Source organism: Buteo buteo, chromosome 12 (genome assembly GCF_964188355.1).
Source record: "Buteo buteo chromosome 12, bButBut1.hap1.1, whole genome shotgun sequence".
NCBI classification, from domain to species: domain Eukaryota; kingdom Metazoa; phylum Chordata; class Aves; order Accipitriformes; family Accipitridae; genus Buteo; species Buteo buteo.
In genome coordinates this window covers 23,196,461-23,221,965 of record NC_134182.1, presented here as the reverse complement: position 1 = coordinate 23,221,965, position 25,505 = coordinate 23,196,461, and the positions used below count along the sequence as shown (strand labels likewise).

At 41.5% G+C, this 25,505-nt stretch overlaps 1 pseudogene; it reads left to right on the top strand.

The window, feature by feature from the left end:
- LOC142038055 (protein ELYS-like) overlaps positions 1-25,505 on the top strand; it is a 35,549-nt pseudogene that overhangs the window by 5,213 nt on the left and 4,831 nt on the right.

Sequence of the window (25,505 nt, the reverse complement as noted above, 5' to 3'; positions counted from 1 at the left end):
ATGCATTTAAATTTTTTTGTATCTTTGTTCACATACCGTTGATACATGTATCTTTGTTTTGTTTATGTAGCCGTGCAGGAGATTCTCTCAGGTGTGGAAGGTGTTAAGCTTACACTGCAATTTTTACAGGATTTAACAGATGTGAAGAGGGACCTACTAGTGCCTACCTTCTGAAAGAAGGCAAAGCAACAGTGGCTGTATCTTTGTGCTTGCATTCTTAAACGATTTCCTTTGTTTCTTGAGGACTGCTTCACGATTTGTTTGGTACTCGCACCATGGTATGAAAATACCATTCAAAGTAGTTGGGGCTGCAGACCTGGAGCGCTAAACGTGCCAATATGACAGCCGGCTGCCCCTAAAGGAGGGAGGTGACAGTATTGCGGATTACCTTGTGCCAACTTGCGCGGTCTTTGGAGCCTTTGTGAGCCAGGCCAGCTCACCTGGCAGAGACCGATCCCTGTTGAGCCGCAAAGTCAATGGTTTCCTGCTGGGCTAATGACCCGAATCAGTATGTGGAAGGGTGCAGCGTGTGTATGCAAGAGAGGGGCTGGAACTTTGGTGGGAAGGGAAGGGAAGGGGAGAAAGATCTCTCTCTTTCAGCATCAGCAAGCTATTTAATCAGCTCAGCCGTTCACAGAGTGGCAGTCTTTTTAAGTTTGACTTTAAAGCAACAATTTGTAGTCCGTACAACATATTAAAGCTTTCAAATTGTATGGTTAGCATTTGCCCCTGAAGCTGTTAGTGTCCAAATGTCCTCCTTTGTGTTGTAGCGGCTGCACGTGACCAGTTATCTGATGGTTTGGGAAGTGGTGTTTTTCTTTTCAGCAAGAAAACATCAGTCTAGATCTAATAAAATGATAACAAGGCCTCTAAAGCAGCTTTGTAATCAAATGTCCTAATTTCTACCTTTTTCAGTGAAGGTGACGTCGTGAGTTTACATCTGTTGCAGTTAGCATTTGGTGACAGAAAACGCTTGGCCCCAGGACAAGTCATGTATGAGGTAAGGCGTGCACGTATGTGAAAAGATGAAAATAGTGATTTTGTCTATGTGAGTATCAGTGAAGTTGTCAGGGGTGATTTTTACCATCAAAATTCAGAGGTGACTGAAACCCCAATCTTTTGCTGAGTCTTCTTGGGCATGTTTTATGCTGCTGCATCTCTTGTAGTGCTCTAAGCACTTTGGCAGGTCGACAGGAGAAAGATGCTTTAATCGTTCTCCAGTTTCACTTTTGAACTTCTGCTTTGCTTTATCCTCTTTCAAAAGTTATTTGTAGCTACAGTCTTAGCAGTGGCAAAGACCTTGTACTGTGTGCTGCTTTGGAAGAAAACCCAGTCGTCGATATCCATTCCTCGCGTGGCTACTTTGTTCTGTCTCAACGCTTTAATGTTAAAATGGGGGACCTTTTACTATTTGGCAATGCTTTGCCTTGGTCATCTTCTTCTCCTGAAAAAGGTGTGACGAGTGTCAGATTTCACCTCAGAGGGTTGAAATGTTTCAGCAGCTTTGAAAAATGGGTCTGCTAAAATTTCCGGTTTTAAAAAAAAGCACACAAAGTGATTAAATAATGTGGTTTGCGTTTGTGACCTGAGAAAGCTGTGGTGTCGTTAGTGTGAGACTTTTAACCCTCTACAGACAGTGCAACCAGTAATACATTCACAGGCTTCTAAGAGGTGTCAGGCACCAGTCTCTGCCTTTGAGATATTTTACTCCCCTGCTGTTCCTGCGTTCCTGTGATGGGCGTTGTGCAAGGTTGAAACAGGAACCAATCTCACAAGGTAGTTGAAGAGAGAACAAAACAGCTGGACCTCTGGGGGGAAAAGTCAGGTTCTTCAGCTAGCTTCCAGATGAGCCACTTACACATGTAGCTTCATACCAAGACTTGCTAACACCTCCTGCCAAAAAAACCCCCCAACAACTCCCACCCCCCGGAAACAAACCCAGAAGAAGCATTAGTACAGGATCTGTGTTCTACAGAGGACACTTGGAGTGTCGGAATACTTCCCTGTAGCCACAGATTGGTCAGTACTACATGACTGTCTGCCTGCGTGACTGGCTGAGTCAAGTTTCTTGTCCGTCTTCCGTGGCAGAAAATTTAAGAGTTGTTCCCAATTGCCAGGCCAAATTGGAGGAAAGGAGGAGGAATCTACTGTTGACCCTTGTTCGTTGAAGAGAGTTCACAGAAGCTTGAAAGAAAGCTTGAAATCTAGTGCATCCGGCCATGGTCATGGAGCGCACCTTGACATTTGTCCTGCATGATGCTTGCAGGTGGATAGAGTATGCAGCCCCCACGTCCACATCAGAGTCTGACGAGTGCATCTCATTTGAAAACTGTCTTCAGATTTTACGGGTCAATAAAGTCATTATTTAACATCTTCCACGCAGTGGAGTTCCTTAACTTAGATTTGCTTGCCCCAGTGGAGAATTTAAAATACGCTGTTTTGCTTCAGAAGTTGTCTTCGGCAGGAATTGTTTGATATCTTTTTTCCCTTCCCCTCGGCCCTAACTTTGGGGGGGGACTGGCTCTTCACAGATGAATAAAAGTTGAAATTTCTAGCGGTTAAAATTCATCTCTAAGAGGTTGATGGAGTTGTAGTACTTTATCTGACAAAAGGGTCTTTTGGCACGGTGGACCTGTTCAGGACATCTTTTATTATAAACTGTGTTTGGTGATTATTCCTTCTGTAATAAAAATGGGATTCTTCGCTTAGGCTTCGCGCTAGTTTTTCAAAGAGATGGTTTAGATTTTCCTATCTACTCTGCACATGTCTGTTATTTCCAAAGTTACTTGATAAAGTAGAATGAACTGTGCATACTGCAGAGCAAATTTTAGCGAGGGAAATGCTAAATTCTGAAAATGTGCAAAGCCCGTTACTATTTGACGCTTCATTCTCTTGCATGTCAGATGTAGTTTCTATTTGCCATCAGAAATAAGCTCATGGGAAATATACGGTACAATATGCATATTATATTATACATATATACATTCTTTCACATTTAGCTATAATGTATGTTTTTATCTCAAAATGACCTTTTCTCTCTCCTTTTATTTTTTCCCCAGGGTCTGGAATACTGTGTCGAAAGATACAGCTTAGGTCTCACAGGTGGAGTCTTTCCCTTGAGCGGGCAGGCCAGCGATATTAAATTACTTAGCTGCCAGACTGTAGAAAAACTTCCCAAACGTGTCGACGGAGAGGATAGCGTTAATGCAGGTTTGTTCTAATGTCCCTGTTTGGTTATTCTAAAATAAGTAGTTTTGGAATCTAAGCAATGAATGCTGTTCTGTACCCCAGTCTGTGAGTCTTGAATACCTTTGCAGACTAGCTTGTTGGGCTTATTTAAAAAGAAAAAATGGGTGCTTAAGTTATATGGGACTTCTTTAAAGGAAAAAATAAGTAGTATTTTATGCTTGCTGACATGCTATAGCGATGTATGGTGGGGTCACCTGCATGAAGCTTGTCAGTCGTTCTATTCCTCCAGCTGTCGTCTTTGAACAGTAAGATGATGCTCCCCATTGCTTAGGAGTGTCACCTGAATTTTTCTTTCCCTGTTCCAACCTATGTCTGCATCTGCATCCAGCTGGTGGCCGGTCACAAGTGGTGTTCCCCAGGGCTCGGTATTGGGGCCAGTTCTGTTTAATATCTCTGTCAATGATCCGGACGAGGGGATTGAGTGCACCCTCAGTAAGTTTGCAGATGACACCAAGTTGGGTGGGAGTGTTGATCTGCTTGAGGGTCTACAGAGGCTCTGTGGAGGGATCTGGACAGGCTGGCTCAATGGGCCAAGGCCAACTGTATGAAGTTCATCAAGGCTAAATGCCAGGTCCTGCTCTTGGGTCACAAGAACCCCATGCAACACTACAGGCTTGGGAAAGAGTGGCTGGAAAGCTGCCTGGCTTTGGGCCCCTCGCTACAAGAAAGACATTGAGGTGCTGGAGCGCATCCAAAGAAGGGCAACAGAGCTGGTGAAGGGTCTGGAGAACAAGTCTTACGGGGGTGGCTGAGGGAACTGGGATTATTTAGCCTGGAGAAAAGGAGGCTGAGGGGAGACCTTACCACTCCCCCCAAGTACCTGAAAGGAGGCTGTAGCGAGGTGTAGTGTTGGTCTCTTCTCCCAGGTAGCAAGTGATAGGACGAGAGGAAATGGCCTCAAGTTGCACCTGGGGAGGTTCAGGTTGGGTATTAGGAAAAATTTCTTCACTGACTGTGTTACAAAGCATTGGAACAGGCTGCCCGGGGTTGAGTCGCCATCCCTGGAGGTATTTAAAAGACAGGGAGATGTGGCACTTAGGGACGTGGTTTGGTGGTGGACTTGGCAGTTGGCTTTAGGGTTGGGCTCAATGAACATAAAGGTCTTTTCCAACCTAAGGAACTCTACGATTCTATGATCTGCCTGTCCATTTCTTCCTCTCTAAATCTAATAGGTTCCTACACCTGCAAGTTCTTATAGCAATAGCTTTCCTTGTCCATATACACAGTTAAAACTCTTACGAAGTCTTTCATTATCTTGCAGTAATTAAATGTCCCTCTCTGGGTTTACAAATTCACTTATGTTCTGACCGTATTTTTGAGCCTGCTGCAGTGATAACTTCCATGGCCCTTTGTTTTGACTGCATTATTCACCTTCCCTCTCTTCTGACTGGCCTTTACTGATGTATGATGTTTACAAAGAAGACACTTGCATGATCTTTCTAGGCTACTTCTGTTTATCATCTTTGACTTAGTCCTGAAGCGGCAACTTGCATCTCTTTTGTGATGCCATCCTCTATCAACAGTGTGTCAAAATCGAACAAAAACACCTTTGGATTTTCTCCACTTGTGTCACGTTTCTGAGGAGAGTGCCTCCTAAAAGCTTGTTAAAAACAAACACACACCACCACTCCACCACACCCGAAAAAAAACCCCAAACCAAAATAAGAACAACAAACCCCCTTTCTGTCTCCTTTTTATGAAGCATGAGGCATGGAGAAATACCTGTAATTTCTCTGATGGTTTCTAATTAGCTTTCATTCAGAATCTGTTCGAGTTAAGTTCTAGGCACACATGAGCTGCTGTTGGATGTGGGTTGAGGCTAGCAAAGAAGCTGTCTTCTGAATTATGAAAATAATTGGTATCTTCAAAGGCACTTGCAGCAGCTACAAAACGGAAGCGGCACAGATGTTCACAATGAAACATAGTAAAGTGTGTGAGGATCCCTAAACGTAATGATGAATTCAGCAGAGAACAGAGAAACCTTTTGCCAAACAAACTGTCGCCTTCTTCCTTACTCTACTAGGGTAAATGATATACCACATCCTTTGCTTACATCTGGAGAATGCGTTCTCCCCAGAGAAGACAAACCATTCCACTTATTGAGAGAACTGGAGTATAACATTGTGAATGTTTTATGTTAAAATCTTTGTTCCAATTTCCCGTTTGTTGGGTTTGGGTTTTTTGTATTTATTTTGTGTGATAAGTGTGTTCGTTCATTCTGAATGTGCTGGAAAGGAGCTATTCTTAAAACCTGTAATTGAGTCCGATCTGGAAATTAGTAGTGCCTGCTGAGTGATACCAGAAGAAGGGGCAGTATGACTGAAACCTGTCACAGAGATGTTTGCTATTCCGTAAATTTTTTTTGTTGTTCTCAGTGAGTGTTGTGCTTTGTGAGTGATATAACAGAATTAAGCCAAAATAGGAAGTGGTGTTTTAAACATATCAGCTATAGCGTTATTTTCTACAAACAAGAAACAATGTCTTGTCTTTTACAGTAATATCGCCTGACACCAGTGTATCAATCTTCAGCTGGCAAGTGAATACATGTGGTCAGGGAAAACCATCTGCTTACTTGGGTGTATTTGACATTAATTGCTGGTATAGTGCTCAAATGCCAGATTCACTAAGGTATATTTTTATTAAGTTGTTTTCAATATCCCTACAAATCAATCATTTGGAAGTCGGTGTTTAGCTTATGCACTTGCTTGCTTTCAGGCCAGAAGAACTCCTTCATGATTGCCCCTATTTTGCGTTGTGGTCACTGGATACTGTAATAAGCATGACTTCTCCAAACCCCATTTTGGATATTCTGGTACACGAGCGGAGTCTAAGTCAGGGAGTTCCTCTTTCTCGTCCACCACCTGAGCAGTTTTTTCATCCAAGCTCCTACAATTTTGGTAGGTATTTCACTGCTTTTGATAGTGAGAAGCTTAAAGTGAGGTCAAATGCCATTTATTGGTTCTCCTGTTCATTGTTTGTCACTCAAACCCCATCCGAAACCAAAAAGCCCCAAACGCCCACAAGCCCAACCCTTGATTACGTTGTACTAACAAGGTGTTTAACACTGTGACACATATCTGACAGTCTGCTGAGTTTTGGGTTGTGGTGCTTTTGTAATGTAGCCTGTGAAGTGGTGATGGTCATCAAATGAAATGACGTTGAACTGAAGCTCAGAGCAGAGCACCTCAATAGTACTAGAGATAAAATTTCTACACACAGTAATTATTTTCAAAAAAATAAGTTTGGAAGTGATCTGATGAAGAAAATGGGTACTCAGTTACAGCTTTCCAGATACTGCTATTTACAAAACGTAAACTGGTCATAAGCTAAGTGCGAGAGTATGGAAGGCTGTCAAACGTTCATTGTCTCTGCAGATGGTACGTGCTTGCTGAGCTCCGGAGTTGTTCGTATGACTTGCACCGGCTTCCAGAAGGAGGTGATCTTTTACTGTATCTTTACTGAGAATGGCAAGAGATGAACCTTTCCTATGTTTTCTATTGCACTGCTTTCAGGGTCGGAGACCGTTTTATGCCCATCCTGCCCATCCACATGCATGATTGCAATGGTGTCCTGCCAGTTTTATGCAAATGGTAACATTTTAGGTCCACTCTTGGGACTGTAGAACTACCACTGTCTCCTGTTGAAGCACGCTGAGGGATTGAATGTCTAGAGCGGAATACAACATTGCTGTAGGAGCAGGAACAAAACTGTTGTGGAAGTTGGGGAAAGCTGTTACTTCTGCATTACCCATCAGTGGAACTGCCTCCATAGTCTTGAGTTAGGGTTTTGATGCCTGATTAACTTGAAAAAGGAGGGCAGAATGGAGAAAATGAAATATTACTTAACTGTTTGAGAAGAAACGATTATTTTTTTTTCTCCCGCACTTGCCCGAATTAAAACTTCCAAGCCACTGCACAGCTTGTGACAAATAATTTTGAATTAAATTTCAGCTCGCTAAGTGTTTCCAACATAAATCAACTTCTGCACAAACAAGCACAGAAAGGGTCTTCCAAAGCGTGATTTAAAGTTGTGTGCTAGCTTTAGCTTATATAGAATATATTTTGTGTCAGTGTTCAGGGTAAAAAAAGGTCTGTGTATTGACAGAGAAGCTAGAGAATACTTAATTAAGCATTGCAAGGGCTGACCTTTTGTTTTACAGGATATTTTTTATAAACCGTAGCGGTTAGTTTGGCTGCCGTCTTTAAGACTCTACGTAGTAGTGCTTACTGATGCAAGCTTTCTAACAATTTAAGTGAACATTTTTTTTTATTTCTCTTAGCGATTATTCAGAACCTTAGTGACTGAATAATACTGCTGTCTTAATCCGTAGTTTTTGATTAATGTTTCAGGCCTTGAAATTTTTAAAGAAATGTGGTCCTTCTATAAGTGAAACCATTCACGATAGCTACAACAGGTGTCTTGTAGCTGGCTTGCTGTCTCCAAGACGCGTTGATGTCCAGCCATCCAGTTTGAGTCAGGTGAGTGCGTATCAGGGAATCAAGGGGGAAATACATCCATCTCGTCTGAGAGGGCTGTAGAGGCTACAAGACATGATAATCTGATTTTCCTATTATTCACAAGTTGCACTGAAATGCAGGTGTTGACTTGAGTTAGCAGAAGTTATAGTATTCTTCAATCCAAACTACCGAGTTTGAGTGGGGGCAGCACTAAGAGATCTGCGTTGAGAGACCCATCTCTTAATTCCGTGCCACAGATACGCACAAGGAAGCGTGCAGGCAGTGCTGGTCATGCGCAACATAAAGCATCTTTCCCTCACAACAACCTTCACCCCATCGGTTTCTCAAAGCATTACGTTCAGTGCAGTAGCTGACTATGGGGGTGCCTCACTCGGATGCGAGCTGTTGCAAACATCAGCTTGCTGCACTAGACGTGATCGCTTGCTTCCAAGGAATTGGGCTGTGGTAAACAATTACTCTTGTCAGCTCTGCCCGACAACTTCATCACCGCTCCCCCTCATCTTCCCTTCATCAGTAGGCTTTCCTGCAGCCTCTCAAAGCAGATCTTCACCTCTGTAGCCTCGTAGCCCAATTTACTCTGCTTAGCCTGCCCCCTTGTTGCTGCAACACCTGAATCGCCTTTATCTCCTGACACCCACTATCTTCTCTCTGCTTTGTCCCACCATAGTGACTCCCCCCGCCTCGTCACAGGTTTTCCACTTGCAGTGCACCAACCTTTCTCTCTCATCTGAAGAGTTTCATGAGAGACGGAGCCTTTGTGATGAACAGCCCCTCTTCACCCAGGCAGGATCTAAGCTAAACGATTAGCTAGCTAGTCGTCACACAGTGGAGCCATTAGTAGGAAGGGGAGAGCGGTCTTCTCGCTGCCCTCATCTTCCTGTCTACTGGACTGTTCACCAGATTTGTGGAAATGCTTTAAGGCAAATAACACTTCTGCACAGTGTGGTAGCTAAAAGAAGTTTCTTGGCAAGCTGCCCTAGCCCATAGACTGCTTATTTTGCAAGCCTGGCGTAGACTCTTGCATTCAAATGGGATGTTCTGATGTCAGCTCCGGTTTGGAAATAGCTTGGGCAACCAAGACGTGTTTTAATAACCTTTGCTGAATTGTGGCCATATCATTCAGAGACTTGTTATGCATTTGAGCAGGGATTTCTTTTGAAAGTTAGTGAGACAAATTTCAGAATTAGGGTCAAGAAGCTGGGTTTGGAGTTTTGTTTGCCACCGTAAGTAGTATCTGGTGTGTTTCCTTGTCTGAAACCCGTTTTCAGAAAAAGATGGACATATCATATGTGTATTCTAATGTGTAGAAATTGCTTTGAATGTAATGATTTTGCCTAGAAGGGAAAGCTACTTTTGAATGTGTTTAAAAAAAAACACATAAAAAAAAACAAACAAAGAAAAAAAACAAAAAGAAAGAAGTAAAATTTTGTGAAGGGTCATTTCACCTGAAAGAAGTATCACACCACCAGCTGAAATAAGCTGCTACTTAATAATCGCACGTCTGTGCATAGCTGTGCATTATCCTTCTCAAGGATTACCACTGCATTATAATACAGTATTTGAGCAGCCTACAATTTAAACCTATTAGAATTTAAATGTGTCACGTCTTTTTCTGTCATTTTAGAAAATGGTAAAGTTTTGGGTGTCTGAACTGCTTCATGTCTTCAGAGTCTAGGAAGCTGCTTGCCCTTAGCTTCCCCGTTTCCGTGCAAGCGTTGCACTGTTGTCTTTGCTCTGTCCCCTTCACGCATTCCTGATGGCAAACTTCTACGTGCAAAATGCGTGACGGGTATTAGCAGAGGATGTTACTGGAAATAGTTAATTGGAACTCGGTAAACTGAGACTATACTGCAGAGGCATGCAAATAAAGGTTAGAATCAGCCTTCAGTAAGTTGAAATGTTAGAGGGAAAGTTTAACGTGTTTCTCAGACCAACAAGCAGTGCAGCCTGTGGCTAGAGTTAAGAAAAGGAATGTGGAATTAGCTGCGTGTGTACTAGTGGACTGTGTGATGTTTGAATGAGTGTACAGTTAGAAACAAACGCTTGCTGTTGCTGGTTCAGATATTGAAAGCATGTAAGATTCTCAGTTTATTTTGTCGGTTACGTTTAGGAGGAGCAGTTAGAAGCGGTATTGTCAGCTGCCGTCCAGACAGGTTCTTTAGAACTTCTGACTGTATGCATTAAACATTGGGCATCTGAAGGTAATACTTCTTACGTTGTTCTTACGTTATATATTTTTCTAGTTTGCAATTGTCGATTCATTTCTTTTTTGTTTTCTTTTTTTAAAGCGCAGCCAAGTTCTGCTGCTAATTTACAGTTTGTTCTTGAGTGGACATGGAAGAAAGTGATCTATGCAAAAGATGAGTTTGACCAAATATGTGAGTACTAGTGTAGTCATTCTGCCAACACAAAATGGTTCTTTCTAATTGAGCTTATTCAGGAACGTGGCGGTATATGGTACTGCACGGGGTTCTTTAAGCGTACTTTGAAACTCTGAAATTGCTCTGAAGGCTAATGATGTAATATTTATTCTTGAAAAGGTGTTCCGCTGTTTGATGGCTCTCGCAACTTTGTTGACCCGCAGACGTTACAGTCTCTTCAGCACTGCCAGTTGCTTTGGAGCAACCTGAGCACGGTCTTAACCTGTTTTCTAACAGAAGCACAAGAGCTTACTGAAAAAGGTTTGTAATCGTATATATGAAATCTTTGGTATGTTTTACTAAGATTTGGAATTATGCTTGAGTTGTAAGTGTGGAAAGATGAGCTTCTGTTGGTTTTGATGATTGGAAGACAGCCAAATTTAGCTGGGAGAAGGGGCTGAAATCTGAGAAGTTGGGACTACCACTTAATATGCATTGATTTCAGGGAAATAGTTGGTTGTGGAGTTCATGCAAGTGGGTAGGGGAGGCTACATTCAGCGAGAAGCTATGTAAGCAGCTGGGTGGAGATTCCAGCAACTGGATGTGGTAGTGCTGCAAATGATTCCTTTTAATTCTTAGCTAGCAATTTATAATTGCATGCGAATATTGTATTGCAAATTGCTAGAAAATACAAAGGAAGCACAAATGAGTAACTTGTGAAGTAAGTTACTTGAGTTTCTATAGCTTTTTATGTTATCACTTGTCCTTGGCATATTGAGGGGAAAAGAAGACTATCCCTTTGCTACGGTAAAAATCCCCCACTACGTGAAAAACAAATGTCTTATTCGTGAGTGTATGTAATAGTTCCGGCTTTAGGTTTTTTTTCTTTGAACCTTTAGTGAATCTGGTTCTTTGTAGGGGTTGCTTTTTTGGTTTGGTGGTGAATGTGGTTTTTTTCTTCAAATAAGAAGGTGCCACAGAGTGAGAAATGCAAAGACCGCGATGTCTACCACGTTACTTTTATACTTTCTATTTGGGATGATGAAAGGGGGTTTGTAAAAATGAAAGGAATTGGATAACAAGAATCATCTTGTGCCTTTTTTTCAGGTTTTACAGACTTGACAAACAAGCAGGTGGTAACTGGCCTCCTTTCTTTGTATGCACGAGTGGTCATCTGGTTCTGTCGATCCAGTCTCCTTCCAGAGGGTTTAGGTAAGCATGAACTGTAATACATTTGTAACAGGGAGACTATCCAGTAAGTGATTCTGATGAACACATGCTTAGCCATGTTTTTGTAAATGTTTTGTCAGTGCTGAAGTTGTGCTGGTGAAATGGAGATTTTACTGTTTTTTTCAAATACCTAGTGTAGAATAATGCAAGCAGTTTCTTTCCTGGATGTTCCTTAGAAAGAGCAATAAGCCTCTGACTTGAAGGAGTTGCTTGTGTCCACAGCTTGCAAGACTTGGGATTTGAAACAAATTACTATTACACAACAAATCCTGGAATGCTTGTTTTTACAGCAAAGGCATTACCTGCGTGTTTGGAACTTTTTATTCATTGCCTGAGGAAAAAATACACCTCGGCAATACTTCTTTATTTGGGTGGATTATAAAGTCTATTGTCAGCCTTCATTGTCTCACAAATGCTCACATGACATGTTTAAGAAACCATTCCCTTTGAGAATTGTCCTTTCTGTAGTGAGCTTCTGCTTACAGTACGTGTTCTGAATGCTACCTCAATTGTAAACTTGAAATGGCACTTGAGAGAAGAAGGAGTTGAGTCTTGTGTCTCACCGCTCCGTTAGCAAAGGCAGAAAGAGGATTGGCTTCTTTCAAAGTGGGAGGCTTGCCTGTGCTTCTTGATGCTTAGCTCGTATGATCTTCTGTCTTTTTAGTCAAACGTTTTAGTTTCAACATGTGATATTGCTTCTTTAACTTGCTTTTACTTTATTGCCTGTAGATGATGATGCGCGTTTGGGTAGACCTTTCTACAATTACCCTCTGATTCAGAGCTACTACACTGGTCATCGACAGAAACTTGAGCGTTTATCAAGGTGAGCCTTACAGGAGAACTCGAGAACACTTCCACTGCGAAATCAGAAGTGGCAGTGAGTGAGTGGCTTTGCTATCAACAGTTGGTATTTGCTCTGCTTAATGCAGTTGCCGGCAATCCTCTCCGCTTCAGTGATGCATGCGTTCTCTTGAACACGGAGGTTACTTTCCTGTGTTACAATATTTGTGTATACCTCTGCTTAGTACCATTTGTTGGCATCATCGTTTCTTGGTAGCGTACTTAATCCAGCGGCCAATCTGTATCATTTGGTACTACTGAAAAAGGTCATGTGTTCAGGAGAGGGTCAGCGATCTCCCGTTCAGCAAAGCACGGTGTTCACAGAACAGGTGTTTTGGACAGAGAAGAAAGCCAGTTTTAAACCCAAACCAAACCTCATCTCGTTTATTGACTAGCGAGCAAGGGTAATAACTGTATTGGCCTAAATCACAAGTACATTTGTGTGATTTAATGAGATAGTCAGAGTTCGATGTAGTTGGCACACCTAGCACTCTACTGGCTGTTGGATAAAAGTCACTTGCTGAACGTGAACTCTCTTTGCTGCGCTAGCTCACTAGCATATAGGTGATATGCCTTGGATTAGACGATAATAGATTTTTCTTTGGAAATTGTGCTGAAAACTAAATAAAGAGCTAAAGAAGCTTAGGCTATGGCACCGCAAACAAAACCAGGATGCTGCAAGATGAGTTAAGGTGCAAGCTGCGGTGTAGTAGCTATTGACTTTAAAGTTCATCTTACTTAGCTTACTTCTCAAGTAACTTCCATACCGGCTCAGGTGTTCCTTAGAAGCATACAACCTCCAGTGTGCTCTTTCTGCTTCTTATTATGGGGAAATTAAAGGGTAGTGTCACAGTCAGCCAAAGATTGCGATGGACTTGTGAAGAAAGCAATTTTTAAAGCTTCACCCATCCATGGTTGTAATGGTCTGTGCACAGAAACATAAATGCTGCTTAAGATGACACTAAGCTTCACCTGTATGCTCAGCTTTCTGAAAACAACTTTTTTTCAGTAGCAAAAGTGAGCTGCTGAGAACAAAATCTGAACTTTCCGCGGTGTTGTCTTCTCACAGCTGTGTATTGGGACACTCCAACGGGAGGCATTAGACTTGCGCTAAAGAATAGTCCTGGTCTTTTGATACTGTTCCGTTTCCTCTGTTAGACAGTAGGAGAGTGGTTATTTCTGGCACATAAAAAACTTTGTTCACACTTCCTTTGTACTACAAGTAAGACAGCAAAAGAGAGAACCTGAAAACGAAAAGGTCCCTTAGTAGGGGAGCTTTCCAGGATGTCTGTTTGGAACTCCTCGAATCATTCACTATGATCTAACAAACATCTTTCACCTGACTCAGACGTTTCTTTCATGTGCGTTTCAAGTCATAATCATGCCTTTGTGTGTTTGTCACTTTCTTTGCCTCATGGGAGCTTTTTTCTGTTTGGTTTGACTGGAGGAGATCTGTTACACTGAGAGGCTGGAATTAGTGTTTGACTCTCCAAATCCTTGCTACCTTTTGTTCCAGAGGAAAATGGGATTCTGACTGCTTGATGATTGATGGAATGGTTTCCCAGTTAGGAGACCAAGTTGAGAAGTTGTGGCGGAGAGATGAAGGAGGAACTGGGAAATACCCACCTGCTAGTTTACACGTGAGTGTTACGTTCCCTGAAAACAGCAACGAACCCCCCAAAGCCCCACCCAAAAGCCCATGATTCATGAAAGACAGGAGTTTTTAAAAAACTTTTGATTTTTCATTTTCAGGCACTGCTGGATCTCTATTTGCTAGAAGGCATTGAAGAAAGCTACAAACATGCAATTGTATCCTTTCTCGTTATTTTTACTACACCTTCAGCATACGCACATAAATGTTCTTAAATGTTTGTCACCTGCGCCTTTAATAATGTTTTTGAATTTATGCTTCCAACACAGTGCAAGTGAAAACATTTAGTTTAGAATGAAGGCGTGGACAGGAGCATTGTTTTATTTCTTTGTACCGTGGATTCTTTATGTTTTTTTTTTAATGTTTTGTTGCAAAGTCTTTTCTGACATGCGAAAACAGGTTTACTGAGAAATGTTAAAGATAAAAATCTCCCTTGGTTTTTCTCAAAACTTAGCACAGTGTTTAATTTTTTAAAGCACCCGTACCTGTAGCAAATGGCTGCTTACTAGGATGATGCAGTAATATGTGCTGCTTGAGAGCAGAAGGATTTCTAACCGGTACCTGATTTTTGCCCAATTCATCCGTCTTCCAGCCCAGATAGCAGTGCTTGCTTTTGTTCTGTTAGAAGTGCAGGCACACCGAATAAGAAAGGGAGAGAAGAGAAAAGTCATCGGGCAGAAACTTAATTTTTAAGCTGCTGAAATATACAGAATTACTTTTTGTTGTTTTCTGCCTAACCTGAGAGGGGAGCCTAGAGAGCAAGGGGTTTAAAAACGGTTGTACCCCAGAGCTGTCTTATTAGAATATGTCCCTAAAAACGGATGTCAGAAAGAGAAAATGACACTACCGATGAGTGATCCGCATACTGTTTTAAATCCAGTGTCAATCATTCAGTGCTACGTTGTCTTGTAAGGACACCTTAATTTACATTGTTCTATATACTCTGGAAATGAGGAAAAAACCAACGGTAGAATTTGTTTGCTTTAATAATTAAGCATTGGATGTTCAGGTGTTTTGAATGTCCAACTGGTAGCTCCAGTGACTAAAGAGGGAGCCTGTTTGTAACAACGGAAGTATTTAAGTATCTAAAGTTAACCTTTCTGAATGCCTTACAGAAATCAAAGAGTATTTCTTTGTGGCTATTTATTCAGAATGCAGTTTTGTGGTTAGGACCTGACCGTCCTCAAGTCAGAATAGCTCAAAATGGCAAGACTAATACGGCAGTATTTTCTGCTTCCTACCACTTGTATATCCTGACTTCACTGTGTTTTTCGAAACGTGATGTGATAAGTGTTTGGTCTTCCAAATTGATTAGCCTTAACTAGATACTTGATGTCAGACAATTTACTTGCTGCTAGATATCACGCGTTCCTTTCCGAATAAAACAGAGACTTCAATCGACTCCTTCCCAACTGCCTTTGCTATCCCTTGGGGACTTGTTAAGCTTGTTGAAGGTTTTTGGCTTCTAGATCACAATGATTACGAAGTAAGTACGTTACAGTTCAGTTAGACATCCCTTACAGTCCAAAGCTGTAATCTGTCAAATGATTTTAAAAAATCGGTGCTTAGCTAATAACAGGTGCTACAACATTAGAAGCCCTTTTGTCATACTGCTTCGACATCTTTAGCAATAAGTTATAATCTGAAATTCTCTTTTAGCCACTTTGACAGGAAATTGATTAAAACAAAGAAGAAATCAACTTTAATAATGCTTGATACTTGAGTTTTCAAAGCCATCCATTTAGGTTGTTTCCAGCAGACCGATGGAGCGCTTTCTCAAAGACAGTGTTTTAGGTACTTTAAATATTAAAACTATGATCATAGCAGCAAGGTTTGAGGCAGAAGACTGCAGAAGTGACTGTTCAACCTAATTCATGTTCTTTCTGATGCTGAAGGTTGTTCTTTGCCTGTCACAAAGTTAATATATCTGTTTGTCTGGGAGAATAGCTTATTATTTAGTAATGTATTTATAGAAAGTGGTGTTTGTACACAGAGATTTGGTTACTCTGGAAAAGTGTGAATTACTCCTTTTAAAACACTCGCTTTGTTCTGTATGGCTAACTGGATTATTTTTTTTGCAAATACTTGAGAATTTTTATCTACAGTAGTTAGTCATCTAAGTTTATTTGACACACGTCCACCCTTACTTAAGATACTTTTGAATGTTCTTGTGGCGTGCGTGCATGTGCATATGATAATACACCTGACCTCTAACCTCTACAGAATTCACTGGCCCTGCTCTTTCATCCAGCCACAATCAAAACTGTGTCATGGCAGCACAGGAGAATTATTCAATCCCTGATGTGCCAAGGAGAGTGTAGGCGAGCCCTCAGATACATACAGATGATGAAGCCAGCAATGTCAAGCAGCAGTGAAGTGCGGCTTTTCCTCACGGTGTTGTTGTCCAATAGGTAAAGAAACCTATCCCACCGTTTTGGCATTCCAATATTGTGAAAGGTGGAGAACAACTAATGCGAATCACCATGCCCTAAATTCCCTTTAAACTCTGAATACAGTCGTTTGGGGGCATCTTTTTGGTGATACTATTAATATTCCTTTACATCTCAAAAAATTGAATTACAGGTGCGTGGTGGAGGCTTGGGGTCTGTTGCAGCAACATGCCACCAGGTTAAACATCAAAGAGCTGTTAAAACACGTGTATGAAATCTGTCAGGAGATGGGACTAATGGAAGACTTACTGAAGCTACCTTTCACAGGCACTGAACAAGTAAGTGTGGACACGAAAAAAATCTTAATGGTCTCTTTGAAAAGAGAAGAGGCAGAATCATAACAGATTTTTGAAATGTGTTATTTCTCATAGGAGTGTTTGGAGAAGATTTTACAGAGCGATGCTGCTGTCCGGAATCTTAGATTTCCTTTAGACCACCATGTGCAGCGTGCCAACTATATCCCAGCGCTGCAGTCGAATCGTTCAATGAATGTTAATCTTACGGTAAGCATGAAAGTTCTGTCAAGTGTGCAGGTTTCTGTTAGGTGTTACTAACCATTTTTGGTAGTAAATAAAATAAAAATCAACGCTTTGGTTTTTATACCATTCTTTGAAATACTAGGAATAAGTTCCTACACTTTCCGTTCCAGCTGAACCTAAAAGTTGAACAAAATATTTCACTACTCCAAAGCTACTGCGTGAAGTTATAAACTAAGTGTTGCAGACCATTGTTGACTCCACTTAAAATAGTTTGTTTGCATCTAAGGAATAATGGTTTAGATTGCTGAACGCTGTTTGTGTCACTCCTTTCTGTGGCATGAAGAGTATGTTGTATGTCACCTCTTGAATCTTGCACACAACTTTATTTTTCTAGCTGAGAGCAGTCTGGATGCCAATGCACAGGTAAAATCTGTGTGCTGGTTTGGTTTTCTTTTTATTTCCTCCAGTTATAGCATGAGCTCTGCGACTCCACAACTTCTGTTTTACCCCTTTGATGACAGAAATTCTTATCTAACTTCTGTTTCTCAAAACAGACACATTAAATTTTGCATTTTGCGAACTTCTGTTATGAATCTGTGATACATTTTCTGTTTTCCGGAACCATAGTTTTCCAGTGGATCGCACTTATAAGGTGGTCTTGGAAGGTTTAGGTCCTGCATTTGAAAACTTTCATTCGGCCAGAAGGTGTGTGTAGGTAGCCTTTTCTTACTTGTTTTAATATTCACATCATTGCGTCCACTGTAATTTGCAGTTGCCCTGAATATTCAGTCATCTCGGACATTGGTGTTTCAGGAAAAACAAGGGAAAGCCTGCTATTTCGTAAGCCATTTGAAAATTGCAGGTGAGAACAAGCGTATCGGAGTGAGGTTCTGCCGAGTGCCAGAATTGTTTCAACTTGAAGTTGTAGGTTCTGTTCTTATCCTAGTCTGCCTTGCCCTTTGCTGAAATTACCAGGTGGAATTGGTGTGTGCCAAGGAGTAGAACTTGCTGCTCCTCTGTGCAGTGGCGGTATTACCCAGTATCTGTGGAGGAAATGTATTCACTAATTAGAAATAGCAGAGATAGTTGTGTGCAATGAACTTCTTGTAATCAGTTACCTTCTTGCTTTATGCTTTTTGTTCATCAGAATGATCGTGAGCCTGGCTTGAGAGAGAGAGCAGTTGCCAGGAATTCTACATTGCACCAATGTGGCAAGATCCTTCCTAGAGTTCAAAGGAAGCTGGCCAGAGAGAGAGCCAAGCCTTACCACTTGCCTTCATTGGTCTCAAGAGAAGGTAATTTTTAGGGGAGGGAAATACAATGGACAACTGACCACGACTTTGATCACACAAGGCTGATATTTTTTCCCCTCTTGCTTTACAGTCGCAAGACCAAAGCCGTTATCAACAGTAACAAAACAAGCAAATGCAGGAAATGTGCGTACAAGAGCAACGTTCATCAGTAATGTATTGTCCAAAATTAGAGAAGTAGCGTTAGAAAATGAGCAGAAAACCAGTTGCTCACGCCGTGATAGGTAAGCAGCCTTTTAACAAAGTTTAGTCTTGAGCTGCGTGTTTGGAGAGAGGGAGAGAGAGAGAAATCCACTTGAATTATGTTAGTGTTTTGGAGGGAAGGGGCACCTGAATAAAGCTTTCTTTGGCTTTTTTTGCACCTACAAGATATGACATTTAAGAATCAATTCATCTTAAGTAATACTTGGAGCGAGAGTTCTTCTGCTATGACAATCTCATTTATGCAAATACATCTATTTACATTACAGTAAATGTTTTTACAGAATTTAAGGTAGCTGAAACGATACCCATGATTGCCAACAAGCTATTGGTGTACAGATTTTGGTAGACTTGATTGTGTGATCAAATAGCAATCTTTTACCACTTTGTGCCCAGCTTCTGCTTCGTTTCTGCCTTTTCCTTTTTTTTTTCACTCAAAACCAGGCAGAATTATAAAGAGCAAAAAAGAAGCTAGCAGTTGTCAGATGATTTTCCTAGAGGTAGTATATTCAAGGTGAAACTTGAATTCTGGTACGTTTGGACTTGAGGGGAGTGCAAGTCAGTTACATTTTCCTTTTAATTCTAGGCCTAGAGCTACAGAACCACCAGTCATAACACGTCCTCTCCCTGATGCAGAGTTGCCCGACGCATTTGTTGGGACACCCGTTAACAAAATTTAGCTTTGTACCTGTTAAAGAAAAGGTCGGCTTGGGGACACAACTAAGTGGAGAATTTGAAGTGGCCCCAGCATTGAAATGCAGAGGAATTTTCTTCTGACACGAGAATTACATCACTGGTGCAACGTAAAATTGCATTACTCTTGCCTCAGATGGCAGGGATTTAGGAAATTAAGTGTGACATGTCACGAAATCATGAAAAAACAAGAGAAGGCCTGTAACTTGTTCATGGGCCTGATCCATCAGCCCAGCAGTGCGGGTTCACCTGTATTTCTTGTTCATTGAATGTTTTTGTTATGTATCATCTCAGATGTCTTGAGTGCAGCTCAAGATTTTATTTCATGTATTTATTTATGTTCATATTTTCAATTGTGTATCTTCACAGATTGCCGGATTTGGTGGTTCATCCTGTTCCTTCAAGTTCTGCAGCACAGGGTGGTAGCTGGCAGTCACCATGCGGCGCTTCTACTTCATTCATGGCATCCAGCCCATTGAAATCAAATATGCTTGGTTCAATCTCACAAAAGAATTTTTCAAGAGCACCGGAGCTGAATTTACTGGAGACACCTCTTGTGGTTAAGGTTTGTGTTTTAGAAAACAGGATCAACCAACCGAACCAAAAGCCTGTAAACTTTGTTTAACATGAAACCACCAAAGTATTTAACACAAAGTATTTAACATATTTTCTTTGGAAAAAGAGCAGTGCAGAGGCTAAACTTTGTCCTCTCTGCTGGTACAAACTCACTTTAATTTGAACTAATACTTTTGACAAGTGAAGTCTTCCATTTTGAAGATTTAATAGGTCTTAAATTAAATATTTTTTTTTCTTTTCATAGAGAGCTAATGTTTTGGCCACAGCTGCTTCTGGTTTTCCTGCGTTTACTCCTCGGTCTATTCTCAGATCCAGCCTTCGCACTACACCCCTAGCAACTCCTTCTGCATCTCCAGGACGATCTCTACCTCCTCCTCTACGAGCAAAGGAGCGTAGAGTATCTTTCAGGGAAGAGAACTTGAATGCAAAATGGACTGTTGGGGTAAGCTGGCCTGTAGTTAGTGATCTTTATAGTTAAAGGCTTTACAGACTGTGATTTGATTTAGTTTTTTTCAAGTTTTCCAATACTCCTTATATTGAGAACTGGAATAGCAAATCAGAACGGCAGACTTGAATTTGGTCCAAAAAGGTTATGTTAGACCTTCTGTAACATCACCTGCCTGCAGGAACATATTCTTAACAAATACCAGCCACCTTGGTGGTTTTTACTCCAGCATCACTAGGCGCTGTGATTGTTCCAAATTGCATGTGTGCAGCTTCCCGCTATACCTTTTGAAATGGTGGTATGGCAGGAGGGTAAGGAATACAGATTGAGTCAGTTGTTTGGGTTCGTTAAGCTTTGTGAATGAAACACCTCTGAAAGCAACAAAAGTCGTGAGCTGCATTTACTCTCAGTCTCTCTTTTTGCAAGGCCTGGGTTTCCTTAAGCTATGGTAAAAATAGACTGCCGATGAAGAGAGCTGTATGGCTGTCTCTTCTCTAGCCCTAAAGTTCTTGGTTTTGCTTCTTGCCTTGCACCAGCGATAGCATTCGTGTAGTTGTCAAATGAAGTCTGTCCACCTGGAAGTTGCCCCCTTCTGCTCCTCCTTTTGTTCTGTCAGGTGGCTTCCCTGATTCAGCTCGTCATGCAGTTGCCAAAGTAATGTTCCAAAGCTAGTATCTACCTGGAGGAGCTTTCCGTACCTGTACTAACAAATTGTCTTAACCTGTTTTTATCGTACCTGTTATTGCCTGTTATAAAGAGCTACTCAACTGTAAGAAGAGGCTCTCTCTCCTGTAGGAAGTTCTTAGTAATAGTGCAGTGTGGCCGGATTAATTTACTTGTTCCACGCCACAGGCATAGTGAACGCTAAAATATGTTAGTAGTGCATACAAGCTGAAAAGGCAAGCATAAAAAAAGAGAAATCTTGGAGTTATGATTTTAGGTATGCAAAGCTCCCTCTTCTTGAAAACACAGTAGTGAACCCAATGAACAGCCTTGAGACGACAGGGTAAGCAAGCACTTACAAGGCCCATTTCATCTTAATTCTCCAAGGTTGTGGAAACTCAATAAGCAGTCAACAGTGGGATTGGTTTTTACACTCCGCTTGAAAAGCTAAGATAGTGCTAGCATGAGAACTAATTTTGTAGCGCCTTGCTTAAGGCGACACTTGCAAATCTGACAAATATCAATATATATATGTTCTTTTTTTTTGTCTTGCTTTGACAAAAAGCATATGTGTGATCTTGATTGTGAACTTTCTTTTTAAAAAATAAAGGTAACAGAAGATAACAAAGCACCATCTGGAGTTTCATCTGAGCATCATCACGGAGTGGTGGAGGATGCTTGGTCGGAAAGTAGAGATAAACCAGCTCTGTTTCCTCTGAGCAATCCCGAGGAAGGTGGTGCTGAAGTGGAAGAGTCTGGAGACGGTTTGGAGAAAACGGATGTCAGCAAAGAAAACAGTAACTTCTCTGCCAGGTCAGACCAAGCTGCTTTGGAGTATCATGATGCAAAATCACCTGGCGATTTTGAAGATGAAGTCATCTTTATAGCTGCTAATCCAGCTAATTCTTCCGCTGAAGAAACTGCCGATTTTGAAGAACTGGAGAAGGAGGAAGACAGTGAAATAGTTGAAGAGAAACCCTTCCCGATGGGACAACCAGATTCATCAGAACTGAGAAAAGCAGCTGGTGTGTTTCCTGCTATGATAACCTAAGCTTCTGCATTTTTCAAATGTCTTCAAAAGGCTAAATTACTGACGGGTGCAACAGTCCATGATGAGCATTCACAAATGTCCGAGGCACTTCCTTGTCCTAGGCTTTTAAAATTGCCACTGTGTTTTGAGCCCTTTTTTAGGTCTCGTGGACATTCTGAATGTATACTGCTTTTGGCTGGCATTTCTTGTGTGTAATTGCAGCGGAGAGGCAGCAGCGACTTGTGGGAGTTTTGAGAGGGGTACAAGCTGAAAACTTAGGCTTCTGGTTCTGTTTTAGGGGGACTTCTGTAGGCTGCAGGTTTTTTTACAGCACGTTTAGCCTATGGCGTGCTTTGACTAGATAGGTAATTTTTTGTTGTTTTGTTTTTTTACCCCCCTCGTTAGTGCTCAGTTAAGTAGTTTTCTTTGGGAAGTGAGTCTGCTTGTGTATCTGCTTCTCATTACAGCCATGTTTGCTCCTTTTGCTGGCTCAACAGCTTCTGCAGCCTTTTCCAAACCTATTTCAGCTGGTCTTTGGTAATTCAGCTCAATTCAACTCATTCAAGCCAGTGCAGCTGCTGAGGATGTGTTCATATGAGCAGGTCTGCTGGCAGATTAGAAGAGATGTAGCTCACTAGGTGGTGAGCAGTGATGAAGAGCTGGGAATGACAGTGGTGCAGGAACAGGGAGAAGATGTGTAAACACAGCTACAGTCAGGATTGGACAAACAGAGCTCAGTCCGCTCAGCTCCTTAGAACAAAAGTTTGCTATTCCTGGGAGAGGTATGCAAGTGTCGGAGTTCTGCGTCCGAGGTCTCGAAACAGTTTGTAGCGGGGAGCGTGTACTCTGGTATCAGTGCATCATATGCAGCCTGATTCAGTCCTAAGCCTGAGATGATTCCGGAGGATCCTGGAGAGTGACTGCTGCTCCTGAAGCTCCTCAGCTCCTTTTCTTTTTCAATAAGAGCAGTGCCCAGACAGGGACTCCGTGTACATGGGTAAAAGGGGTTCTCCAGGTCTGAGTGTTTCTAGTAAGATAGGTCAAAACATTTGCCTGTCTGCTTTTAGCTGCCCTGTGTTTGGACAAGAAATCAAGGGTGCTTTTCCTTAAAAACAATGATAAGGTCCTAATCATTAAAGAATAACCTTATGAAGAAAGTTTGTCATTGCCGGACCATGGTACAAACAGTTCTGTACAATTTCAGTCCTCTGGAAGCGTTAGGGGGCAGTCAGTATAGCTCTTGTTTGGGCTGAGCTAGCAAAATTATCCCAGTCCTGCGTACTGTCTGCAAAGGTAATTGTTGGATCTGGAGGAAGCAGATGGCAGAAACAAAGAAGAAAAGGAGGAGGGTGTTTCTAGAATTTGGCCTGTTGAGAGAAAAACAGGCTAGCAAGCAGTTGGGTTTCAACACCACCAGTCAACCGCTAGAGAAAAGAACAGGAGACGACCTTAGATGCATTCTTGTAGAAGAGGGGAAACGAAATCAGGAAAGGAAAGAAGCATTGCTGGGATGAGTTAAATATCCAAAGAGAAATAAGAAAAACTTCTGACCCAATTTTAAGAAGGAGGGATGTTTCCTGAGGTTTTTATGTATTAGGTCAGTAACATATCAAGTTGAGTTTGTAAACAGAATGTCAATGGCCATGTTGTTTTCTTGACGGAAACTATGCATCAGACGTCTGGTTTTACTGGACAGAAGAACTCAGACCTTCTGTGCAGTTGAAGTCTTGGTAGCGTTATTTTGTTAGATCACCATCCTAGGTGAAATGCGTTATGGCTCTCTTGAAAATCATATGAGCATTTTGAAAGAAATGATGTTAAGTGCAACAGGGAAGTCACCCATCTGTCTGTTTTTGTAGGATTTGTGGAAGAATCAAATGCTGACCGTCTTACCCTTCCTGAGGATGGTAAATGGTTGTTTAAAGCTGCTGAGGCTGCTACTTCTGGGACTGCAAGTGAAGGGTAAGTTTATGAAATATAGATACACCTTTAGGTTCACACAACATGTGACTGCTGGCTTTCCTGTGTTTGAAAACTATGATTTTTGAGCTGGTATTGGTTCTCTCCTGTGTTCTTAAATACAACAGGTTTCCTGTTCCTTTCTGTCTGTGGACAGAACTAATGTGGCATGAATAGAAGTCAAATTGACGAGCTGTCAGTTTGAGCCTTTTTTTCTCAAATCATTGCAGACTCCAAAGTAGCGGGATAAGGATTTTGTTCAGCAGGCTATATGCACCTTTTTACAGTTTGAGGGGGTTACCAAGCAGATACTGTGAAGAGAAGCCCTGCTTTTGTCTGAATGTTATGTCGGTGCAAATTACACCTGAGATTCCTGTAACTTTAGTGGGTTTATTGTGGGGCCAGAATACTTTCTGGCAGTATTTTATACACTTAATTTCTATTTTCTGTGTGTGGTCAATTAGCTCCTGTTTGTTTCTGGAAAGGGAAGCAGTTTTCTCACCAGGTACTTTAAAAGCTGCAACTGCTTAGTGAGAGACGTTAGCGATGAAATAACCCTTAATTTCAAGTGGTAACTTACAGTGGCACAAACTTTTGTTCAGTTGGTTCTAGACCTCGAGTATGGCAGTTGCACTCTTTCTACAGAAGACAAAGAATATATTATTCTTTAATACAACTCTGTTGTTATGTTATTATCCAGTGTGAGATAGCTGGGAAGAATGTTAAGTACTTGATTCGTTGCGCAAGATGAGTCGGGAATTGAATGTCGATGTGTTGGTAAAGGAATTTCTCATTTTCCTTAGTTTTTTTCTGTTTGGAAACTGGAAGACCTTACAGTGAGAAAGTAATTTGTAAAGCTCTTCAAGGTTTGTTTTGAAGCTTTGTGATGGATTTCTCTCTTTCTGCTCATGCAGTGAAGCAAACCAGCAGGAGTCCAAAATGTCCTCTTCATCAGAAGAAAAAGCCATACCAGTTGCAACAAACCCACAGCTTTCTGAATCCCTGCAGGCAGAGGGTGAATGTACGTACAGTATGTGGGAGATGTTATGTGAGTTAAGGCAGCTGAAGGCCTCAAGTAAAACATGCAGTTTGCCATAGCGCTACAGGTGTCTCAGACTGAAGTAGTACTAGCATGTTACTGCTACCTTTCATTAAACTGTAGAGAGAAGAATACCCTCCTCAGAGAAAGTCCTTGTAGAAAATGCATAGCCAATGTTCCTGTTCTGGATAAAGGTACTGAGAAAACGGGTTGAATGTCAAATATTAGAAGGAGAGATCATTATGTATTTCGGTGTTGTACACCACTACTAATTTGTGTGCTATGGGATCTGCTGCTTGAGTTACTATTTTGAAAGATGATGCATCCCTCAGTACTCAGGCTGTGAAGAATTACTAGCTGCCGGGTAGATGGTTCTGGTTTCTAGCGTTTGGGGAAAGCCCGATGTATGTGGCAGGATGGAGAACTGTATTCTTGGCGCCTGCTCCCTCTGTTACTTCCTGTTGCTTAAACGCATCTCATTTATAGAGCAGTTAAGTTAAAATGATATAAATCTCTTCCAGCTGTGATACGTATCCTTGACAGCGAGGAAGTGGTCAGTACTCATTCAGAAAATTGCCTTGAGGGGAAGTGTGTGGATTTACCTGAAGAACGTAACCCAGAAGCAGCTGGAGATGAAGGAAATGTTCCTTTTCCACAGGAAGAAGTAACTGTTTCTAACAATCTTCCTAAAACTGAGGAAATCAATGTAAGTAAACTATTTTCCCATTTTCTACTAAAGAGAAAACACCTTGCAAATTGAGGACAGTCCTGTCTAACTGAGGATTAGAAGGCACGCAAAACCGTCTCAGTTTCTTTAGCTGGGTAACACAAGTCCAAACCTCGTTGGGTAAG